The sequence below is a fragment of the Rhinopithecus bieti genome, unplaced genomic scaffold, assembly GCF_001698545.2.
Source record: "Rhinopithecus bieti isolate Rb0 unplaced genomic scaffold, ASM169854v2 scaffold_60, whole genome shotgun sequence".
Lineage (NCBI taxonomy): Eukaryota > Metazoa > Chordata > Mammalia > Primates > Cercopithecidae > Rhinopithecus > Rhinopithecus bieti.
The window spans coordinates 2,168,266-2,194,277 of record NW_016803192.1 but is presented as its reverse complement, the minus strand read 5'-3'; the positions used below and the strand labels follow the sequence as shown (position 1 = coordinate 2,194,277).

At 37.0% G+C, this 26,012-nt stretch overlaps 1 long non-coding RNA gene across 1 annotated transcript; it reads right to left on the bottom strand.

Annotated features, from left to right (window-relative positions):
• Window positions 1–271: 271 nt before the first annotated feature.
• Window positions 272–11,276, bottom strand: LOC108527162 (uncharacterized). The gene is made up of 3 exons (XR_001884719.1): window positions 11,251–11,276; window positions 1,688–1,793; window positions 272–411 (listed from the first exon to the last, which is right to left on the bottom strand). It is a non-coding gene; the product is annotated as an uncharacterized LOC108527162 (long non-coding RNA).
• Window positions 11,277–26,012: the final 14,736 nt, after the last annotated feature.

The following is a 26,012-nucleotide window of genomic DNA, read 5'->3' as shown; positions in this document are numbered from 1 at the left end:
TCCTTCCTTTCTCTCTCTTTCTTTCTTTTCTTTCGAGAAGCTGCAAGTGCTATTATGATGGGCTTGACCGGAAATTATTGAAAAGTGGCTCTTTTAGTTGAACATAGAAGTAACAGTGTTTAAAGATGTGTTATCAGCGGCTAAACACTCTGACCAAACTTTAGAGGTCAGGGGATTAGGAAAAATATTTTTTCACTTTTACAAACCTGTGAACTTCAGCTCTGTCCTGTTGGTTTAGAAGCAGAAGAGAGGAGAAGAAATTACCTTTAGTAAGTGTTGACTAGATTCCAGGCTCATTAACCAAATTATCTCAGTTAACTCTCTCTGCCACCTTCAGGTAGGTATTAATATTTACTTTAGAGATGAGGAAGAGCGTTGTTTAGAGAAGATTGGCAACTTGCATAGGGTTACCTAGGGAAGGAAAAGAATCAGAAGGCATGTTCTATGACCTTAAAACACATCCAAGATATTGTTTTGTAAAGCTGTCGGTCAATAAATCAATTTAATGTATCAGGACTAGAGTTTTTTTAATTAAAAAATAGACTAAAATATATTTGAAAATATCCAAGTACCATTTCCTGAAGCTTCTGCTTTAGTGCATACGTGTGGGTGTGTGTACTATGTTATGATGAAAAATGTATTTCTCCCTGAATTGTAGTCAAGTTTGAAAGCCACTGCAATTACCCATACTGGTGCTATGCAGTAAGAAAAAAAATGTCTAGTTAGTTGTCATTAAGGTAACTACTTAATTTAGAATCCAAACAAGAACACTTTGGAAAATGAAGGAAATGTTATCATTAATTACAGGAGGTTAGCAGACATAACGGGGATTTTTCCGGGAAAAGTTAAATGAGCATTCACCCCAATAAACATTGCTATGGTCTGAATGTTTGTGTTCCTCCAAAATTCATATGTTGAAGATTAATCCCCAATGTGTTAGTATTAAGAAGTAGGGTCTTTGGGGAGGTGATTAAGGCATGAGACTGGTGCCCTCACAAATAATATTAGTGTCCTTGTGAAAGAGGGCTGGGAGAGTTTGTTTGCTCCTTCCACCACGTGAAGATATAGCAAGAAGGATGGAGCCCTCGCCAGACAAATCCCACCACCGCCTTGATCTTGGACTTTCCAGCCTCCAGAACTGTGAGAAATAAATTTCTGTTGTTTATAAATTACCCAGTCTATGGTATTTTGGTTATAGAAGTCCAAAAGGATGGAGACAATCACCCACTTCTCATCCCCATATCTTACATTTTAGCAACAAAATGACTGATGAAAAATAGAAAATACCTTTAGGAGAGAATTGTGACATATTTTGTACTCAGTGAGGTGAAACAACTATTTCAGGTTACAGATACATGTTTTTTTCCCCAGTACACTATTAAAGTTCTAAATCATTGTATACTGGTGCAAAGAATATATTCTTTCTCCTATTCAGAGACTGCAATGTTTGTCAGCACAATCTTGCATTATTAATGCATTATTACAAGCACAGTTTTGTGCTTGTAACTAATTCTATGCAATACCTATTGCATTTTTACAAATAACAGCAAGAGCATTGCAAGTTTAACTTCACCCCTTATCTTCACTACATTTTACAACATGTGTGTGATATCAGTTTTAAAGGCTGACATTCTAAAGTAAATGGCTAAATGGTAATACATGGAAGATCAACGATCATATGACTTACACTATCTGAAAATATGAATGTTCGATCTGTGGACAGTGCTTAGTGACTTTTGGAGAATGTGTGGTCTTTCATCATCCCCTGCTCCTCTTCTGCTCACCATTGATACCTGCAGGAAAAGAATAAAAAAAGTCAAGTTATTGGGAGTACCCAGCTTTTTTGCTACCATATTCCTTCCAGGGATTTTTTTCTGTTATTTGTTCATTTAGTAGATGTAATTATGATCTATATGCTAGTTACTGTGCTAAAACACTAGGAATAGAAAAATGAATTAGAAATTTTCTCTGCCCTTGAAGGTTGTATAGTCCAGAGAGAGAGAAGGAGAAAGAGAGAAAGAGAGAGAACAGATAAAAGACCACACAATATGACAAAAGCTATAATAAATGAACAGAATTCTCTGGACACTCAGATAGATAAAGAGACTCTGCTGTGGACTGAATGTGTCTACTCCAAAATTCCTATGTTGAAACTTATTCCCAATTTGATGATATTTGAAGGTGGGGCCTTTGGGAAGTAATTAGGTCATGAGAGTGGAGCCCTCATGAATGGGATTAGTGCCCTTATGAAAAGAAGGGACATGAGCTCTTTCTTTCTGCTCTGTGCCATGTTAGGCTACAAGAAGGTGGCCATCTGCGAACCAGGAAGTGGGTCCTCATCAGACACCAAATCTGCCAGAACTTTTATCTTGGGACTTTCTCGCCTCCAAAACCATGAGAAATAAATCTTTGTCGTTTAAGCCATCCAGTCTATGGTAATTTCTTATTGTAGCCCACAGTAAGACAGACCAACTCTGCCGGGGGAAGTCAAGAAGGCACAGAAAGAAAGAGAGAGAGAGAAAGGGGCGGTGGGGTGGGGGTGGGACAAAGAGCATGTATTGTTTCCAGCAGAGGAAAAATGTGTGCATGGCCTGGAGTCCTGAAATGATAAGGTATGTTCTGAGACTGGTATAGTGTTTTACAGAGGAGTACTAGAAGTGATGTTTGGAATAAAAAGTGGTGCTAGATTGTGAAAAGTTATATTACAAAGCCCGTGCATATTGCACAGACAGCAGTCAGACAATAGATAATGTTAAGTGTAGGAGGAAAATAATCAAGATTAATTTTTATCTTTAATAGAAAGAGAACTTCATAGGAGGATGGTTGATGGACTGTGATTTGAAGAGTCTGTAATATTATGTCCAGCAGGAGATGAGGGGTACAGCAGGTTAAAAATAGCTAGATAGAGATGAGGGTCCATTCCTCTGTGCATGAATAGCTGACTGCTTTGACAAATGGATTATAACCAAAGTGTCACTACACCTAATTCAGACCTAGCCATTAAGAGGACTGGAATCTTCTGTCTTTGTCTATTGAAATTCTCAGTTGTCACATGAGAAATCCAACTACATTACATGGAGAACCCACAAATCCACAGTCCACAAATACTGATAAATTACAATTAATTAAATGTCATAGTTTGCTAGATGTTCTTAGTTTTTACCTAATATCCTTTTTCTGTCCCAAGATCCCATCCAGGATACCAGATGACATTTAGTTGTCGTGAACCTTAGGCTCCTCTTAACTATGACAGTTCCTCAGGCTTTCCTTGTTTTGATGACTTGACAGTGTTGAAGAGCACTGGTCAGGTATATTGTAAGAATGTCTCTATATTAGAATTTGGTATTTTCTCATGATTAGACTGGGATATGAATTTTGGGGAGAAAGTTCACAGAGGTAAAGTCTTTGATCCACTTTGAGTTAACTTTTGTATACGGTGTGAGGTAAGAGATTCAATTCATTCTTTTCCCATGGATATACAGTTGCCCCAGCACCATTTGTGATAAAAACTTTGTTTTACCTTTTAAAATATTTTTTGAGAGGAGGGGGAATATTCTGGATGATTTACATTCATATGTGAATTTTGGGGTCACCTTGTCAATTTTGGAAAATCAGGTAGGATTTTATAGAAATTGTGTTGAATCTGTAGGTTAGTTTGGGGAGTATTTCAATAGTAATAATGTTAAATCTTTCAATCCTTGAACATGTATTTAGGCCTTTTAAGTTTCTTCCAAAATGTTTTCTTAATTTTATTTTCTGATTGTTCATGCCAAGTATATAGAAAGATAATTGATTTTGTATGTTGATCTTGTGTCTTTCAATTTTGCCGAACTTTATTCATTGCAATAGTTTTAGTGAAATCCTTAGGATTTTCCATATTCAAGATTATGTCATCTGCAATTATAGTTTCGCTAATATCTTTATAGATGTCTTTTATTTCATTTTCCTTCCTAATTTCTCTGACTAGAAATGTAACTGCTCAATGGTCAGAGGCATTTGAACCAGAGCAACTCCATCTTGAATATGGTCTGAGTAAAATGAGGCTGAGACCTACTGGGCTGCATCCCTAGAGAGGCATTCTAAGTCATAGGATAAGATAGATAGGAGGTTGGCACAAGATACGGGTCATAAAGACCTTGCTGATAAAACAGGTTGCAGTGAGAAGCCAGCTAAGACCCATCAAAACCAAGATGGTGACGAGAGTGACCTCTGGTCATCCTCACTGCTACACTCCCACCAGTGCCACGACAGTTTACAAATGCCATGGCAATGTCAGGAAGTTACCCTATATGGTCTAAGAAGGAAAGGCATGAATAATCCACCCCCTTTTAAGCATATAATCAAGAAATAACCATAAAAGTGGGCAACCAGCAACCCTTGGGGCTGCTCTGTCTATGGAGTAGCTATTATTTTATTCCTTTATTTTCTTAATAAACTTGCTGTCACTTTACAAACTCACCCTGAATTATTTCTTGTGTGAGATCCAAGAACCCTTTCTTGGGATCTGGATCTGGATCCCTTTCCAATAACAGAATGAGTTCATTTTGCCCATTGCCCAGATGGAGCGTACTAATCAAGGCAGGGTGATTGCAATAGAGAAAGAGTTTAATTCAAACAGTGCTGGCTGAACAGGAGACTAGAGTTTTATTATTACTCGAATCAACCTTTCTGAAAATTGACAGGCTAGGGTTTTTCAAGGCTAGTTTGGTGGGCAAGGGCATAGGTGCTGCTGATTGGTTGGGGGTGCAATCATAAGGATATGGAAAATAGTTCTCATGTGCTGAGTTCACTTCTGGGTGGGGCCACGGGGCTGGTTGGTAGGCCCAAGTGGAGCTACTGGTGGTCATAAATGCAAAAACCAGAAATGACATCTCAAAAGGCTAATCTTAGGTTCTGCAATAGTAATGTTATCTGCAGGGATAATTGGGGAAGTTGCAAATCTTGTGACCTCTGGAATAAAGGCTGCTAATTTTTTATATCTACACCTTAGCAGAATTCAGGCTACTGTTATACTCCTAAACTGGTGGTCTTTTATTAGCTTTACGAAAGTGGTTTAGTTCTGGGGAAGTGCTATTATTATTTAAACTATAAACTAAATTTCTCCCAAAGTTAGCTTGGCCCAAGGCCAGAAAAGCCTGAGAACAGTTTGGAGGTTAAAGGCCAGGTGAGACTTGGTTAGATCAGATCTCTTCCATGACATAATTTTCTATTACAATTTTTGCAAAGGTGGTTTCAGAAACTCCAGTAAAATTTTAATAGAAGGGGTGACAGTACATACTGTTGTCTTGCTCCTGATCTTAGCAGAAAACCATTCAGTTTCTTACCATTAAGTATGATATTAGCTGTGAGATTTTGTAAATCCAAATTATTAGATTCAGAAAGTTTCTTTCTACTCTTAGTTTATTGTCTTTTTATCATGAAGTGGTACAAATTTTGTCTAATACTTCTGCTGTAATCTGATGATTATGTGGTTTCAGTACTTTATTGTATTAATATGTTTATTACATTATTGATTATCAGATGCTAAGCCAAACTTACATTGTTGGGATGAATCTCACTTAATCATGATATATAATGTTTTTACATGTTGCAGGATTAGGTTTGCTAGTATTGTGTTGACGATGTTTGCCATGTATATTTATAAAAGATGTTGATCTGTAATTTTATTTTCTTGTGATGTCTTAACCTGTTTTGTTTTGTTTTGTTTTGTTTTTTTTGTACTTTAAGTTCTAGGGTACATGTGCAAATGTGCAGGTTTGTTACATATGTATACATGTGCCATGTTGGTTTGCTGCACCCATTAACTCGTCATTTACATTAGGTATTTCTCCTAATGCTATCCCTCCCCCAACCTCCCACCCCATGACAGGCCCCAGTGTGTGATGTTCCCCTTCCTGTGTCCAAGTGTTCTCATTGTTCAATTCCCACCTATGAGTGAGAACATGCAGTATTTGGTTTTCTGTCCTTGTGATAATTTGCTCAGAATGATGGTTTCCAGCTTCATCCATGTCCCTACAAAGGACATGAACTCATCCTTTTTTATGGCTGCATAGTATTCCACGGTGTATATGTGCCACATTTTCTTAACCTTTTTTTTTTTTATTTTTTTTTTAATCAGAGTAGTATTAACCTCACAGAATAGATTGTGAAGTATACTTCTTTTTCTTTCTTTTTTTTTTCTTCTTCTTTTTTTTTTTTTTTTTTTTTTTTTTTGAGACAGGGTCTCACTCTATCACCTAGGGTGGAGAGCAGTAGCACCGTTATGGCTCACTGCAGCCTCAACCTCCTGGGCTCAGGCGATTATCCCACTTCAGCCTCCCAAGTAGCTGCAACTAAAGGCACACGCCACAATACCCACCTAATTTTTTTGTATTTTTTGTAGACATGGAGTTTCACCATGTTGCCCAAGTTGATCTTGAACTCCTAGGCTCAAGTGGTTCACTCACCTCAGCTTTGCAAAGTGCTGGGATTACAGGTATGACCTACCATGCCTGGTCTCTTTTCTATTTATTGAAAGATTATTGTTAGTTGTTCTGTAAACATTTGGTAGAATTCACTAGTAAAGTGTTCTGAGCCATGGCTTTTCTTTGCAGAAAGTTTTTTGATTACTAATCATAATTCTATTTTTTATAAATATACTCAGATCTTCTGTTTATTCTTGAAAAAGTTTATGTAGTTTATGTCTTTCTAGGAACTTATTCATTTCATCTAGATTATCTAACTTGTTGGTATGCATTTCCTCATAGTGTTCTTTTTAATCCATTTTTTTATTTCTGTAAAATTAATAGCAATATTCCCTTCTTTATTCCTCATTTTAGCAACTTGGTATTCTCTCTTATTTTTTCCTTTTTGTCAGTCTAGCCAATAGTTTGTCAGTTTTGTTGGTCTCCTCAAATAACCAAGTTTGGTTTTGTTGGATTTTCTTTTTTTAAATTTCTCATTTTATTAATTTTATTCTAATCTTTACTATTGCTGATTTTTCTCTATTGCTTTTTTATTTCCCATTTTATTAATTTCATTCTAATTTTTATTATTGCTTTTCTTCTGCTAGATTTGGATTTAATTTGTTCTCTTTTTTTCAGTTTTTTGAGGTGGAACTTTGTTATTGATTTGAGACTTTTTTTCTTTCCTAATCTAAACATTTAGTGCTATAAAATTCTCTCTCATTGCTTTAGCTGCATCCCGTAAGTTTTGTGTGTTTTATTTATTTTCATTCACCTCAAAGAATTTTCTAACTTCTTAAGATTTCTTTTTAGACCTATTAGTTATTTAGGAGAGTGTTGTTTAATTTTCACATATTTGTGATTTTCCCTATTGTCTTTACATTATTAGTATCTGCTTTAATGCCACTGTTATAGAATAACATATTTTGTATGATTCCAATCCTTTTAAAAGTATTGAAATTTGTATTATGGCCTAGCATAGAGTCTATCCTGGAGAATTTTCCATGTTTGCTTGAGAAGAATGTGTGTTCTGCTCCTGTTGAATGTTCTATAGATATAGATTGTAGTTTATTCATAGTGTTTTTCACATCTCCTATTTCTTTATTGATCTTCTGCTTAAGTTGTTTTATATTGAAGTATTGTTAGTATTGAAGTCTTCAACTATTATTGTTGAATTGTGCATTTCTACTTTAAATTCTGTCAGAGATTGCTTTATTTATTTTGAGGTTTCGCTGTTAGGTCTATGAATGTTTATTATTATTATTATGTCTTCCTGATGGATTAACTCTTTAATTATTATCAAATGTTCTTCTTTATCTGTAGTAGCATTTTAAACTTCTTTTAAAAAGCATTATAACTACACGAGCTTTCATGTGGTTGCTGTGTGCATGATCAATCTTTTTCCACCTTTTTACTTTTAACTATTCGTGTCTCTATCTAAATTTTGTCTCCTATTGATGACATTATAATTGGATCATGTTTTTATATCCAGTCTATTTCTGCCTTTTGATTGGGTTGTTTAATCTCGTCACATTTAATGTTTTTGTTGATATAGTTAGATTTATACCAGCCATTTTGCTTTTTGGCTTTTATATGTCTTCTGGCTTTTTCCTCTGTTCCTCTTTTACTGTTGTGTTTTGCATTGAGTGCATATTTTCTACTGTAACATTTTAATTCCTAGAATTTTTTTTAACTACAGCTTTTAATTTATTTTCTTAGGGGTTGTTCTTGAGCTTAACGTATACATCTTACCATAACCTACTTAAGATATATACTGTCTTGATTCCAGAGAGATAAAGAAATGTTACTCCCATACAGTTCCATTCCCTTTTCCCCTTTTTTGTGCTGTTATTGTTACATATATATTATATCCATATGTATTACAAACCCAAGAATACATTATTGTAATTATTACTTTATATAACTTTATGTCTATTAAAGAAGCTGAGGAAAGAAAGGAGAACAAATATGTTTATAGTTTGTTATACTAACCTTCTTTTGAAATGTTTCTTGTTCTTTTAATTTGTTCCTGTGGATTCAAGTTACCATCTGGTGTCATTTTCTTACTCCCATACACCTTTACCATCATTCACCTACTTTATAATGTTAATTGTCAAGTATATTATATCTTTATGTTTTAAGCCCAACAGTGTAGTTATATAGTTTTATTAAATTACTTTTTAAATCACTGAAGACATTGAAATAAAGAAAATATACATTTACACTGTCTTTTAATAGTGCCTTTATTGGTGCTTTTAAAAAATGGATTCTAATGACCATCTGGAATTACATGCTTTCAGCCTGAAAACTTCTTACAGTATTTTTTGTAAAGTATATCAGCTACCAATAAATTCTATCATTTTTGTCTATCTGATAATGTTTTTATTTCACCTTTGGTTTTGAAGGATAGTTTTACTGAATATAAGTCTCTTGGTTGACACACTGTTGGGATTTTTTTTTTCCTTCCAGCACTTTTGATACAATTGACCACTGAACAACACATGCTTGACTGTATTTGTCCACTTACACATGGATTTTATTCTGCCTCTGCCAACCCTGAGATAGCAAGACCTCCTCCTACTCCTCCCTAGCCTATGCAATGTGATGACAATAAGAATGAAGACCTTTATGATTACCTATTTCCACTTAATGAATGGTAAATATATTTTCTTTTTCTTATGATTTTCTTTTTTTGTTTGTTTGTTGAAGACAGAGTCTTGCTCTGTTGCCCAGTTTGGAGTACAGTGGCATATTCTCGGCTCACTGCAACCTCCACCTCCTGAGCTCAAGTGATTCTCCTGCCCCAGCCTCCTGAGTAGCTGGGATTACAGGTGTGCACCACTAGGCACAGCTAATTTTTATATATGTAGTACAGACAGGGTTTCACTATGTTGGCCAGGCTGGTCTCAAACTCCTGACCTCAAATGACCTGCCCACCTTGACTTCCCAAAGTACTGGGATTACAGGTGTGAGGCACCACACCTGGCTCTTTGTTATGATTTTCTTAATAACATGCTTTCTCTACCTTACTTTATTGTGGGAATAGAGTATAAAATACATATAACATACAAAATATGTGTTAACCAACTGTTTATTTTATCAGTATGGCTTTTGGTCAACAGTAGGCTATTAGTAGTTACTTACAAAAGTCAAAAGTTATATGAGGATTTTTGTCTAAACAGGAGATTGGTGCCCCTAACTTGCGTGTTGTTCAAGGGTCAACTGTATATTGTCCCACTGCCTTCTGACTCTCATTGTTTTTTATGAGAAGTCAGCTGTGTATATTATTGGAATTCTGTAGTATGTGTTAAGTCATTTTTCTCTTTGATACTTTCATAATTTTTATCTTTGTCTTTCAGCATTTTTCTATGATGTATACAAATGAAAATTTATTTGTACTTGTCTTACTTGGAGTTTATGGAACTTCTTGGATGTGCAGATTAATATTTTCAGCCAATTTGGAAGGTTCCAGTCATTATTTCTTCACTTTTTTTTTTTTTTAATTATCTCTTCTCCTTCTGGTACTCCTATTATCATATGTTGATGCTCTTAATGGTATTACACATTTCTGTGAGGATTTATTCATTTTTCTTCATTTTTTTTCTTTCTACTCTTCAGATTTTATAATCTCTATCAACATATCTTCAAGTTCACAGATTCTTTTTGTCTGTCAGTTCAAACCTGCTGCTGAAACCCTTTAGTGAATTTTTTAATTTGGTTTTTATGCCTTTCAAGTCCAGAATTAGCACTTGTTTCTTTTTTAATAATTTTCTTATCTCTTTTTTGATGTTCTCTATTTAATGAGATGTTGTCATATCTTCTTTCACTTCTTTAGACATATTTTCTTGTAGTCCTTTGAATATATTTAAAATGGCTCTTTTAAAGTCTTTGCTAAATGTGACATTTGGGCCCTCTTACAGCCAGTTTTGTTGCCCTCTTTTTTCCTATGTATGGGTCACAATTTCCTGTTTCTTTGCATGTCTTGTGATTTTGTTAATTATTGTTGAAAACTGGAAATTTGTTAAAGTAACTCTGGATACTAATTCACTTCTGTCCTCACCAGAGCTTGTTTTTGTTGTGGCTTGGTTGCTTTTTTGTTTGTTTGTTTGTTTGTGACTTCACTAACCTATTTTAGTGAGATCTCTTTCCTCTGAAATGTAGCCTCTGTTGTAATTTCTCAAGGGTGTAGTCTTGAGTATCTGCACAGACAACCTGGGATGACTGATTTTGGCAGCACTCTCTTTGAGTGTTTCTTTCCATGATCTTTCTGTTGTCTGCCTTTGGTATTACACCCAGCTGTTTTGTCAGTAAGGGTATAGCCAAGCAGATTCTACCATTTAGTGAACTGAACTTAGGCCAGTTAGTTGCCTCTCTAAGCCTTACTTTCAGAGTGATATTAGTCAAATGACTAATAATACACATTCTAATATGTTATGCCAGTTAAATTAAATCATGGAAATAAAATCATCTACCATAGGATCCTTGGCCCAATGTATATAGTTCATGCTTAGTCCCTGTTATCCAGACTTCCTTGGTAAATATGAAGTTGATGAGTGTATAATAACAAAACTTCAAAATTCTACACCACAAATATTACAGAAATAATGATTTTCTTCCCAAATCTGGTTTTGCCTATCTGCTTTATTGACTGATAGCAAATATCAACTAGAATTAAACTTCTCATTTCTACTTTCTAGATTCATTGAGCATGAGGGAAGTTCCGGGATGTATTTTGTTCAACATTTGTCTATAGCCGGTTAACAGTCAGATTCATCTAAAAAAAAAAATCTTAACTGTTAGTACTTACTGATATGTTCTTCCCCAAAGCATCAGCACAATCAGATTTCACCTTAAGAGGAAAAATAGTAATGTTAGTCATTCACTGAACAATTATTAAGTATCTGGTATGTTCCAGGGAAAAAAAGATGCTAGAGATAAGGAAACAGAAAAGGCAAATATTGCTCTATCCTTATGAAACTTATAATCCAGCAGAGTCCAAGCATCAAGGTATTTCAGAAGCACAAAATTTAACTGCTTATGAAACTAAAATTTGTCTCAATAACTGAGATCAAATTAATGTTTTTGTGATGATATCTTTATAGTCCTGAACAAAGTTTATAAAATATATGGGAAATGTCCTTTAGCATTCAGAAGGTAGAGCCAAACTTTTACTTCAGTTGAAGTCTCAAATTGCCTAAAATTCAAAGATGAATAACATATACTATCATCTACCTTCAGGAAATTTTAGATTCGTGTGGGAGATAGGCAAATAACACCAAAACGACATAGCAGTGCCCACGGCACAAAATGAGATGTTCAATAATGGACACAAATATAATTACTACTTACTAAGTAGAGAAAGCTGCTTGAGGAATAAAATGTAAGGTACTTAATGCCATATGAAGTATGATGAAACATGACCTCTGGGCACAAAGGAAACAAGAGTCATCCAGATTTGCATTAACTGGTTACCTTTACTTGTTCAGCACTACTATAGGAACTCTGGGGAAGGTAAAACCACCTGTCTTCGAGGTGATTATACTGATGAAAAGGACTCAGGACAGAAAACTCAGAGTCAGACCGGTTGCTCAACAATGAGTTTTAGAACTCTGAAGACCTTATCTACTCTGAGCCTCCATTTCCTTGTCTGTAAAATCAGAGTAAACATACTACCACCCAGAGCTGTTGTAAAGATTAAGTGCAACAATGGATTTAAAAGGCATGTGAAAATGTGTTCTGCAAATGTGGAAGTTATTGTTACAATCCAGCAGGAGAAATGCCGAGTTTCTTTTAAGCCAATGAGGCCATCTCTGAAGACCTGAACTCTGAGTGCTCATATAAAGTAACCAAGTTACCACATCAAACATGCCTTCCCTTATTGGAGATTATTGTGGAGGTTATTGTCACAATCCAGGAGGAGAAATGTTGAGTTCCTTTTAAACCAATGAGGCCATCTCTGAAGAACTGTATTCTGTGTGCACACACAAAGTAACGAAGTTACCACATCAAACATACTTGCCCTTCTTTCTCTAACCACCTCTATGGTCCCCAACCAATGTAAATCCAACATTGATCATGTGGATGAAATGAATCTAAATGTGGTGGCTTTTCTCCACTTGGAAGCTAGAACCTGAACATGGCTAATTCTGTACCCACTCTATACTGCCCAATTTCCACCCCCTCTATCCCCACCACTAATTTGGTTTCATTCTCCCATATTAAAGTCACACCTCACAAAATTATATGCTCCCCAAAGAATCACTCTCTTCTTGCATTCATCTCTTCATCTCCCAGGGTTCACAGCAGAGTGATTTGCATATAACTGGTGCTCAATAGCACTTTTAATAAATTTACAAAAGGAAAGACCATTTTACCCGATGGTGTTTAGTAAAGTTATTTCCAATATTATTTGATGCTAGCTCTTATGTTTTCTGATGTGTTACAACAGTATGCAACATTAGCCAGAGGGATAATTTATTAGTTCTAATAATATTTGTTGAGTTAGAACTACATGATAAGTGTTAGGGTTACAATAGTGAGCAAAGCCAAATCTGACTCTGCTTTCATAGAACTCAGGTTCTGTTTGTTGTTCATTGTAAATGAAGACCAAGAAAAATCTAGAAGCAGACTTGGCATTTAGCTGGAACACACAAGTACCACTGTGTATATGACCAGAATCTATCTCAGTCAGTGCTTAGGCAACAATGTTTAGGACATATTTTTATTGTCACTTCTAACCAAATATTAACTCTTTAATTCAAAATGTCTACTGCAAAATAGATAAAAACAGTACCACTGATCTGGCCACTTGTAAATCAAAATGCTTTATAGCATTAGCTATAGTATTAGGTCTAAGTATTAGGTGTAAGACAACTCCTCCTGAATGGTCAATGGCAGCCTATTCCTGAACACAAATGCAATACAAATGGGGACTCATGTCAATTGTAAATGTACCCACTCAGATAACCTCCTTTACCTGGTTTGGGAAAGTGTTTCCTAGGGTATATACCTTGTAAACTATCCTCAAGAAATGCTTTTCAAAGCATTCTATGATCAAAATTAGAGAAAAAAAAATCTGTATATGTAAGAGAACACATGAAATCCCTGAAAAGTGCTACAGTAAAATTAAATTTAAAAAAAGGTTTGACTTGTAACCCAGGTCTCCTCATATTTGTTTCACCATAGAACCATTTTCCCAAAACACACATATAAGTGTACTGAAAAAGTAATATTCTAGGCAAGGTACTTTTGGATACTCTGGTTTAACTTATTCAGATCCTACTCTGGTAATTTTCTTTCTTTCTTTTTTTAAGTTGCTATCATAGGAACTGCATAAATGCATTGAGTTATTCCCTAAGTCTATTTTGATCAGGTATGTCATCTACCAAAGTGGCAATCAAAATCCTATTTTGTCTTTTAATAGAGTAAGCAGTTGAGATGACAGCAATAATAATGGTTGTTTAACACCAGAAAAAGCCAGAGAATGATTCTTTTCTACCTGGATATGTACAGAAGCCTGCAGAGGATTCATCCTGCAAGCTCATACACAATTCATTTTCATACTTTTATTTCATATTTATTTTTATTGTACTCTTCTTTACTTTGGCAATCTTAGATTAAGTTTCCAATTTTCCAAAATTGCCTGCAGTGAACTCCTATCCCCAGAGCTTGTTTTTTTTTTATTAGTCTCTTAAGCAAGTTATACAATTCAAATCACCTCTCCCTGTCCACCCATCTGCTTGTTTTTGCTTTTCTTCCTCTCTGCTGGATTCAGTGTAGAAATCCTCTATGCCTCCTCTCTCCCCTCCCTGTCCACTGCCCTAAACTCTCCCCCACCGTTCTGTCTATCCTCTCTGTCAGGGTCCAGGGGCCCCTTCTGTTCACATGGCTCTGGGCCCACCTGTACCGGCCCCATCTGTCAGCAAAGCAGCCTCAGCATCCCACAAACCTGGTGGAGGAAATTCTCCTCTGAAGAATTGACGTCACTAGGTGTTCTCCTGAGAGTTGTGCCCTGAAAAATTAGCTACATTGAGAAAGAATAAAGGGCATTTCAGCATGGAATAGAGGCGTTCATCCCACTGGCATTAATAAAATACTTCTTCCACACGGGACCACATTTCAGTCTTTCATTTCAAGCATTATTTAACATCAACCTGACAATTTTTTAAAAGTGGGAATTTAAAAAAGATAATATCTTCAGGATAACCAGAAATTCAAAAATAATTATTTGTATTATTGCATTATATATATAATACTAAAGACCTCCTTATGCAATGTATTATTTACGAAAAATACATTTTACATTTATTAGACGTATCCTTTGCAAACAATATGAATAATTAAAATTAATAAGTAAAAATGTAAATAATTATTTATATTGCATAAGGAGGCCTAGTAAATAAAATGTATTTTCTGAACCTATCATGATCAAACATATTTACAAAATTATTTCCTCATATTCTTCCAATTCAAGTAATGCAGTTATCTTTTCGGAAGAAGTCATTCAGTTATAGTTCCTTGGCACTATTTGTAAAGGAGTCAAGGAATCATATCCCAAAGGAAGTGTTTCCTTGAAAGAAAGCTTATCTCTGATATTTAAAATCCCCTGTCCCCAAAACATACACACAGTGAAAAAAGTGAAGATCTACAATTGAATAATACGGTAAGGCTTGGCTCATTTTTTCCTGTCTGAAATTTGATTCATATTTAACCCAGATTTGTGTGTCAATTTAGAGACCAAAGTGCCAAGAGGAGAACAGAATGGTCACAGCTAGCCATGGTAGAGAGTATTTGGTGCCAGGACTGAACAAGGTCTCAAAAATGGTGATGGCACCTGAAATTCATACATTAGAACCCTTGATGTACAAGCCGGTCTCTTGGTTCTGATGTTCCCTTGCCTGTTTCCTGCATGTGAGAGAAGTGCTGCAGCGACCCTGTTTATCTGGCCCCTGCACAACATTGTCAGGACACATTTCCATTTTCCAAGTGACTGCTGCCACTGGGCCGCAGTCTGTGCTCATTTCTCGAGTAGCTAAACCCTTTGACACTGTGGTTTTTAATTAAAATTACATTAAAGTTAATCAACCAGAAAGAGGCTGCTGTAGAAGGCAGGTTTGATTGCAACCTGCAAAGGGCACGAAGGCTGCCAACTTGCTAAAGATGTGCCTGCAGATGCCAATCTGCGCACATGAGCCCCACGGTTACAGAGCTGCCGAGGAGAGGTCAGTTCTGTTTGCATTTTCCCTGGAACTGTCAAAAAAATCGCGATGGCAGTGGCATGGCATAAAGTTAAGAAAATAGACAAGCCTCTTCAAAGCATACCATTCCAGCATTTCTGCTACTGCCCCAAACCACTGATGTGAAGCTGTCATGTCCCAACTGTTTCCTCTTCAGACGCAGTTAGGCTCAACTGAGAGCCATTAGGTTTGTTGTTTGAGTAGGCTACAGATACTCTTAGAAGATCTTGTCTTCTACAGGCTAGGTTTTTGGCATATGATGCTGTGACTGGCTTTGTTTTGTTTTGAAAGGGCCAGAGAAAATACTTGAATGTTTCAGGATTCCTTGTTCATCTTCAGGTTCTTTGCAAAAGGGATTCGCTGGAAAATGACTACTCATAGCACAGCATATCTTTATGCATTCTGAACCAAGACACTATCAAATACAAATTCACATATAAGACTTTTTATATGACACTTACTAAATGTTGCAATGGTGTTGAGTCTGAAATATAAATTATTTTATGTTCACTTCTTATATGATTAATTTACTTATATTTAGTTCTTGAAGTACCTCACACTTGGTGAGAGATTGACTAGTTTTAGATAAATGAATGAATGAATGAGTGAATGAATTAAAAGAGTACATCATCTGTCAGAACTAATTCTATCTGTGCCTTTTCTCTAAAGCTGTATAGTCATGTACCATGTAACGATGTTTTGGTAAATGATGGACCACATGCGACAGTGGTCCCATAAGGTTATAATGGAGCTGAAGAATTTCTATCGTCTAGTGATATCATAGCAATCATAGCATCATAACACAATGTATTACTCATGTGTTTGCAATGATGCTGGTGTAAAGAAATCTATGCAGCCAGTCATACATACATAACAATTTTGCACAGCACATAATACTTGACAATGATAATAAATATGTTACTGATGTATGTATTTATTATATAATTTATTATTATTTTAGAGTGTACTCCTTCTACTTATTAAGAAAAAGTTAACTACAAGCAGCCTGAGGCAGGTGTTTCAGCAGGTAGTAACAATGCCACAAGAAGGCATTGTTATCGTAGATGACAGCTCCATGCATGTTATTGTCCCTGAAGACTTTCACTGGGACAAGATGGGGAGGTGGAAGACAGTGATCTTGATGATCCTGATCCTGTGTGCCTAGGCTAAAGTATGTGTCTGTGTCTTAGTTTTAATAAAACAGTATTAAAAAATAAAAATAACTAATAGAATAAGGAATAAGGATATAAAGACAACATATTTTTGTACAGCTGTACAATGTGTTTGTGTTTTAAGCTAAGTGTTATTACAAAAGAATACAAAAGTTAAAAGTAAAATGTTACAGTAAGCTAGGGATAATTTGTTATTGGAGAAATAAAAAGGAAAATATTTCCATAAATATAATGTAGCCTAAGTGTACAGTGCTTATAAAGTCTAAAGTAGTATACAATATTGTCCTAGGCCTTCACAATTCACTCACCCTTCACTCACTAAATCATCCAGAGCAACCGCCAGTCCTGCTAGCTCCATTCATGGTAAGTCCCATATAAAAGTATACTATTTTTAATATTTTATGCCATATTTTTACTGCACTTCTGTATTTAGATACACAAAACTAATCATTGTGTTATAGTCGCCTACACTATTTGGTAGAGTAACATTCTGTACAGGTTTGTAGCCTTGGTACAAAAGGCTATACCACATAGCCTAGGTGTGTAGTAGGTTATACCCTCTAGGTTTGTGTAAGTGCACTCCATGATGTTTGCACAATAACAAAATCACCTAAGAATGTATTTCTCATTAAGTAACTGTAAAACCACCATTACTACAAAAAGTTAAATGCCATTTTATTTTAAGTGTCAACTCTATTCATATCTGATGCCTAAACCACTATTCTAAGGATTCTGAGGTTATGTCCAAGTTATAAAGCAGGGAGAATGATTTCTGTCAAGGACTATTCTAGTGCTATGGTTTGGGGAACAATATAAAGATTATATCAGAATTCCATGGTTGCTTGGAAGCAAGTGGACAGAACCTCATTACATGAGGCTTTCTATGGGAAAGGGAAGAATGAACTTTGAAGAGGAAATGTAACTAACTTTACTGAGTTTCAAGCTCTGTAAAAACTGGCAAACATTTTCTTCTATATATCCCTTAGAGGCTTCCTGAGTCCATTCCTGATTCTGATTAATCCATTGGTTCCGATATTATTTACTTGTCTATGTATATCTATGGGCCTGTCTGGGTGCTCCATTCAGTAGCAAGTTTCTTGAGTCAGGTGAGCCCCAGGTGCCACTCATACCACAGCTGTGAATGTTAAAGACTGGCAAAGTGTCTCTCCATAAAAAGCGATATATAAAAACACAGTTGTGTTCTTTGAAAATGTTAATTGTTTTGCTATAATGTTTAACATTCTTTGGAATCTCAGAAAAGAATTTTTGTGTACGGATATGGTTAATTCATCATTACAGTATCCTCTCCTTATTGATCACATCATGAAAAAAATTGAACTAAACTCTTAAATACCTCTTTCTCTTAATGAAAACTTACAATCTTTTACTCATAAAATCAGTCTATAAACAGTCTTTAAACAGACTTTTAGGGATAACACTTGGAAATAATTTGTCATCTCTCTTTCATAAAACTGATTTTTTAAAAACAGAAATAAAATGTAAGTTTCTCTTCTCACTTCAAATTAAGACATTAATATTTTCTATACTCTCTAAATCACGTCCCTGATGAGATCCATATAAATACATGATTTTCAATATAACTTCTAGGTCAAGCAAAGTATAATGTAGTATGGCTGCATCCCCCAACTTACCAGAGAAAAGTTGAGATATTAACTATTACACATATTACAAAGTACTTTATTAAAAAACATTATTAAGTCAACCAGCTAATACTTACTAACCATCTACCATGGGGTAGGTACTCTTTGGTGTGAAAGGTATAGCAGTGATCAAAGATGATGATGTTCCACACCCATGGAGTTTACATGCTACATATGAGAGAGCAGCTATATAAAATGGCTGCCCTGGAAGCACTATGGGCTAGCTACCCATTAGACATTTCCTTGCTATTTCCTTGCTAATAGAATTTCAGTTTGGTTTGGGAAGACATCACTACCAAGATGGCTGCCCCCTTCATGTCAACCAGATGATACTTCCCAGCCTCCCTTGAGCTTGGGATGGCCATGTGACCCAGTTCTAGCCAATGAGATCTACTAGGACGTCTGCTGGTAGGGAAATGGGTTCTTCAAAATATATTTTCATCTCTAATAAGAAGAGAATAATCCCTGCCAGGAGTTATTCCTTGCCTGCCTTACCAGCCCACTGTCTCTGCCTTTGATGGAGTCCTCCTGTAATCATGAGGCACAAGCGCCAAGACAAAAAGCCAAATTCTGAGGATAGTAAAACAGAAGGATGGAAACTTGGGGCTTCAACAACATTTTGAACTGCAGCCTCCAGACTGGAACTTCTAGATTTCTTGTTACACAAAACAATTAAATGTCATATCCCTTAAGCTAGTGTTAGTTGGGGATCTATTATTTGCAGCTAAAAAAATCCTAATTGATATCATTGTCTTGATTTCCAACATAGAAAATAAAACCTTCCTATCCCATAGTCTACTTCACTTCTTCCACTTTAACATTTTACTCAGACTACATCTATGTATCATGGTACATAAAAAATCTGTCTGTTCCTTATGGAAGTCCCTAACGGAGAAACATATTAGGGGTTAGCTCTTTTTGCCTGAGCAGGTTTTTGGAGTAATATCTCTACATAGGTCTTTGGCAGGCCTCTGAAAGCTTTCCCCAGTTAATACATATATTTTTTTTCTCTTCTTGCTTTAAATCAAATAGGAATTCTCTTGTCCATAAGAATGCAATTTTCCCATGCCTCCATATGAATGAACCAATCAGATCATTCCCTGGATTTTGAGCAAAGGCATTAAAGAGGCTGAGGACATATGTGATTAGTTGGCCAGGCTACAATTCATGAAGGAACAGAAGGATGAGGTTGAGCTTGTCATAGGCAACATCTGAAAGCATTATGACTATTCCAGGCAAGATTTTGAGTCCTACTACTACTCAGGTATGCTGGCCATAAGAACCATCTGGAAAGCTGACAAACTTTGACACCTACATTGATAGACTGAATTAAAAATATATGCTTTTCACAAGAGATTTATGTATGGTATAAAGACACAGAAAATTGAAAATTAAAGAATATAAAAGACAGATAAGAAAAATACTAAGTATAAGAAAGCTTAAATAGGCTGGGCACAGTGGCTCACGCCTGTAATCTCAGCACTTTGGGAAGCCAAGGCAGGTGGATCACCTGAGGTCTGGAGTTCAAGACCAGCCTGACCAAAATGGTAAAACCCTGCCTCAACTAAAATACAAACAATTAGCCAGATGTGGTGGCAGTCATCTGTAATCCCAGCTACTCGGGAGGCTGAGGCAGGAGTATCCCTTGAACCTGGGAGACAGACATTGCAGTGAGCTGAGGTGGTACCATTGCACTCAATCCTGGGCAACAAGAGTGAAACTCCGTCTCAATCACAAGAGATTTATGTATGGTATAAAGACACAGAAAATTGAAAATTAAAGAATATAAAAGACAGATAAGAAAAATACTAAGTATAAGAAAGCTTAAATAGGCTGGGCACAGTGGCTCACGCCTGTAATCTCAGCACTTTGGGAAGCCAAGGCAGGTGGATCACCTGAGGTCTGGAGTTCAAGACCAGCCTGACCAAAATGGTAAAACCCTGCCTCAACTAAAAATACAAACAATTAGCCAGATGTGGTGGCAGTCATCTGTAATCCCAGCTACTCGGGAGGCTGAGGCAGGAGTATCCCTTGAACCTGGGAGACAGACATTGCAGTGAGCTGAGGTGGTACCATTGCACTCAATCCTGGGCAACAAGAGTGAAACTCCGTCTCAAAAAAAAAAAAAAAAAAAAAAAAAAAAAAAAAAAAAAAAAAAAAAAAAGAAAGCTAAAATAGATACACGAGACAGGTTGCTAAATTAGAATTCAACTGAATTGCCCAGATATGTAAATACCTGATATCATAGTGAGCACCTAGGAAGTGACTCCACTCCCTCCAATGGTGAGATCAAAGGGGAATGTTTGCTTTGGGAATGACCTTCACATACGTCAACTCTGGAGGTGGATTGAAGCTCCAGTTAGCCAGTTGAAAAGGGAAGAAAGGGAAAATAGATGATTTTTTCTTCCCCAATGACAGTTGGCCTGTGCGCAACTAGTCTTAGCTCTTGGTGGAAAGGTTTAGAGAGTGGTAAAAAAAATCTTGTTTTGATGAAAATAAAAGGAAGATTAAAGTATTGATTAATGTTATAAAATAAGACACAACACAACAAAACAAAAACCTACCATGAAACTATAAATAGAGCTCATATTTATGTATTTAATGGTGTAAATATAGGGTTTTATTATGGGAATATTAATAATATGACTAGGGTGAGCCAGAACAGGTAACCTATTGAGAAGTCTGTGGGTTTGAATACTCTTTATCATTTGTGTCACATCTGAATTTTTGTTACTGGTTAGTACTTATGAGGTGTTACAGTTTGGATTCTCTCAAACAGCAGATGGTAAGACAGAGTTTAGATTATAGGATATTTATGAGAGTTGAAATCAACACAAGTAAAAGGAAAGGGGAGTGTCTTGGTCCATTTCTCGCTGCTGTAACAGAACACCATAGGTTATGTAATTTATAAAAAAAAAAAGTTTATTTGATGCACTGTCTGGGGGCTGGGAAGTTCAAGAGCATGGCATCTGGTCAGCACTGGTGAGGGACTTCTTGCTGTGTCAAAACATGGCAGAAAGGCAAGTAAGTGAGCACTCAAGGCAGAAAGTGAAATGAGGCCAAACGTATCCTTTTATCAGGAGTCCACTCCCATAATAACTAAGCTACTCCCATAATAATGGCATTAATCAATTCCTTAGGGCTTCGCTCCCAGGACCTAATCACCTCTTAAAAGTCCCACCTCTAAATACTATTACAATGGCAATTACATTTCAATGTGAGTTTTGGTGTCATTCAAACCATAGCAGGGAGAAAGCAAGCTTAAGCAGAGGGAGATGTCAAACTGGGAAGCAGGCCTGACAGATCCTTGGCCAACCTGGCAGGGTACTCTGGCTCAGCATTTCTCTGTCTTGGGCCAGAATGTGTGGCCTGTACACCACTGTCTTGCTCAGCCACAAGATGCAAGATGCCACTGAAAGTATATGACCTCAACCAGGTTAGCTCTCTGCAGTTGAGGCCAACCCTAAAGGAGCTGCCAGCTGGAGGTAAAACTGCATATTGTTAACTGTTCCGAGTGACAGTGGCTGTTTCTGATTTCCTTTCTTTATTGAGATAGTCAAGATATTATTTGCCAAATAAATGACTACATACAATATTTTGGAGGCCCTATTTATCTGCAGTAGCAAAGACCACATTCAGCATAATGGCTGCAGTCAGAGCTAATACTTCATTGTGCTCATAGTACTCTTCAGTAGGGTTTCTCAACCTCAGCACTACTGACATTTTGGGCCATATAATTCTTTGTCATAGGTGGCTATTCTTTGCATCATAGGATATTTAGCAGCATCCCTGGATTCAATCCACTAAATGCCAGTAGCATCACCACCCATATACACAGTGGTGACAACCAGAATGACTCCAGATATTGCAAATGACCCCTGGGGTTCATTCACCACCAGTTAAGAATCACTGGTTTCAAATTCTCCTTAAAAATTCATCCAGTTTCTGCAGCACCAGACTGCTCAATTAGATGAAGATATGTTGGAAATGACTACCCCTGCATCCTTTAAATCTTTAAAGTTAGTACTAATCTGTACTGTAGACTCCCCCCTTCCAGGATGCAATATTGGTTTTGATTTACTATCATGGTCATTGGGTGGGCAAATTTCAAGGCTTCTACTTGGCTTTCTTCACTGTGATCGCTCTTACCCCATAGACCACAAAAACTCAATATGGGGGTCACAGAATCTGCCAATATGTCCAACTCAATGATAATTCAGGGGCAAGGGAAGCAGCTTTTAGGAGGTCTATAGACCCAGGGGATCCTGTAAAAAATATGGTGGCTAGGAATCCATTTATCACCTGCCTGCCATTTGCTCCTACTATATCCAGGGGAACATGATGACACTTCATGTCTTCAGCCATCAGTGTCAACTCAGACCCTGTGTCCACACATCTTCAAAAAGTATGGAAATTCTCCTTACCTCAGTGAACAGCTGCCCAAGTAAATAGCCATAAGTGCTTTTTAAGGACTGAGGGAGTAATTACCATGTATACCTGTTATGGTATTATAGGATCTTCCCCACTTTAGACCAGATCACCTCTTTGGTCAATGGATTCTGAGTCCGAAACTGGAATAAGGATTGTGACATTTCATTGGGGGTCTGCTCCCATTTTCCTGGTCAACAACTCTTGATTTCTCCTGCTGGTACAAGCTGAGTAATACCTTTGTTGAATACTTCTTTTGTCCTTAGTACTCACACTATATTAACTGTCTCAAAACTCTCTGCAAGTCAAGCTCTCATGGCTAGCACTTCAACTTTGTCAGTCCTAATAATAATTGTGCCCCTGGCTTCTGGGGGTCAAGCATCACCACTGACCTCTATTTTTTGTGTTCCATTATACCCATTGCTATTTGGGAGTCAAGTTCTGTAACAGCCTTTCTTATCATCAGCCCTGGCAATCCCTACAGCTGGGAAGCAAGTGCTGTTTTGACAGAGATGTGAGCTGCACATCTCTGAGTCTAAAACATAGGGTTTCATTTTAATCATACTAGATGATGTAATTATTAATTTAAGATGTTTTGCTATCTGAAGTCACAATTGAACTTTCTATTACCTATGGAAAAACCTGAGTCCAGAATTTTTTCCAGAGTCAGGGAGAATTTCTCCCCAATGAATATATTTCAAAGACTAGGAGAAAAAAAAATAAGGATGCATTTTCATTGCCTCCCATGAGACATGCTTGTTTAAGGGAAGGGTCTGTTTACCTATGGTAATATCAGACAAAACACTCTCTAATGCTAAAAACATTGCTAGAGATAAAGACAGATGTTTTCTAACAATAAAACATACAATTCACTAGGAATATTTCTTAAAGTCTAAATTGTTATGCACATAATAACATACCTTAAAATATATGAAGAAGGCCAGGCATGGTGGCTCATGCCAGTAATTCCAGCACTTTGGGAGGCTGAGGTGGGTGGATCACGAGGTCAGGAGATCGAGACCATCCTGGCTAACACAGTGAAACCCCGTCTCTACTAAAAATACAAAATATTAGCCAGGCATGGTGGTGCATGCCTGTAGTCCCAGCTACTTGGGAGGCTGAGGCAGGATAATCACTTGAAGCCGGGAGGTGGAAGTTGCAGCGGAGATTGTGCCACTGCACTCCAGCCTGGGCGACAGAGTGAGACTCCCTCTCTCTCTCTCTCTCTTCTATACATATACATACACACACACACACACACACACACACACACATATATGTATGAAGCAAGAACTAAAAGAAGTAAAAATATGAATTTACAAATCCACAATCATGGCATGATTTTACCATACTCATTGTAACAGTTAACAAACAAATAGATCAATAAGCATAGAGAAAACTTGAACATCATAATGACTGTCCTGATCTAATAAGCATATATAGAATTCCAAACCCAGTGATTACAGAGTACACATCATAGACAGAAAATTTATGAAAATTCATCACTTGCTAGTCTACAAAACAAATCTCAAAATGTTTTGATACCAGGTCTCATGCAGATCATGCTCTCTAATCACAATGCAAAAGAGATGATTTTTTAAATCTAAAAAGCCAACATATTTAGTAAATGAAAAAACACATTCCTAAGTAAGTGAAAAGAATTATACTAGAAATTGTATGGGCCATTATAGACCACCCTAAACTAATGCCTTCATATTAAAAACGGTGAAACCAAGACCCAGAGTAATTAACTAAATTGCTCACACTCACATTGCAAGTTGGTAGCAAATAAGGGGACAGCAGTATGTAGTTCAGGGCACAGGATTTAGGGCACAAGCCATGGGTTCAGATTAGTTCCTAATCCTCCATTTACTAACACTGTACCCTGGGATAAGCGACAAACCTCTCTGAACCTGTGTTTTCAGTTAAGGTAACAAAATCTCCTTTGGAGGCTTGCTTCGAAAATAAATTGACACAATGAATGTAAAAGCCTAGAAGGCAATTAAGAAGGGGAACTGCCTTTAGCAGAGCCCAGAAAGTGTGGGACAGTTGCCAGTGATCCCAATTGAGCTGGAGTTTAAAGGGGTAGGTCCAAATTAAAGATGCAGTGGGGCAGAGAATGCAGTCAGCAGAAACCAAGAGCATCCCCTGGAAAGAAGTGGACAAAGGCATGCATAGGCAAAGGCAAGACAAGGTAAGGTAGGTGGCCATACAGCTGGGAAGGTGCAGGCCATGCATCCAGCATACCCATGGGAACCATAGGCCAAAGAGCAGTCACAAGTCTGGGGCCACCAACACCAGCCCTGCCTGAGAATTCCAAGGATGTGGGGGTGATGTCAGTAGTTTCCATTTTGGCTACCCAGGAAAGTTGGCCACAAGGCTTTCCTATGGAATTTCTAGGGAGAATTATTTCTAATTTTTAATATTTATGGAAATGCAACCTTCTAAAGAAATGTCTCTCACATAACACCAAATATAGTGTATTCAGTGCATAAGTTTACCTATTTGTAAATTCAGTAAATATTTCTGGAGCCCCTTCTGTGGGAGAGATATGACCTTAAGTACACAGTTTCGTGCCAATTGCAGGAAAACAACATTAAGGGCTCTATTTGTTGTTTATTGCCACAGTAATACTGTGTAACAAGCAACCACCAAACCTCAGTGGCATACAACCACAAACGCTCATTTTGTTCACAAATGTATGGGTTGGCTGGTGGTTTTGGTGATTTGCTCTGGGATCAGCTGGTCTCAGATGAGCTTGCTCATGCATCAGCAGTTAGCTGACAGATTGACAGGTCTGGAATGTCCTCAATGGGGGGACTCAGCTCTGTTCCTTGTGGTCTCCACCCTTTAGCAGGCTAGCCTAGGCTCATTCACGTGATGAAAGGTCCAAGAGACAGAGCGAAAGTACACAAGGCTCAGGCTCAATGTTTGCAGTGTACTGTTGACTAAAGCAAGTCACAAGGTCAGCCTAGCTTCAGGAAGTGGGGAAATAGAATCCACCTCTTGAGAGGAGCTGCAAAGTCACGTGGCAAAGAGCAAGGACAGAGAGAGGGGTGGAGAATTTGGAAA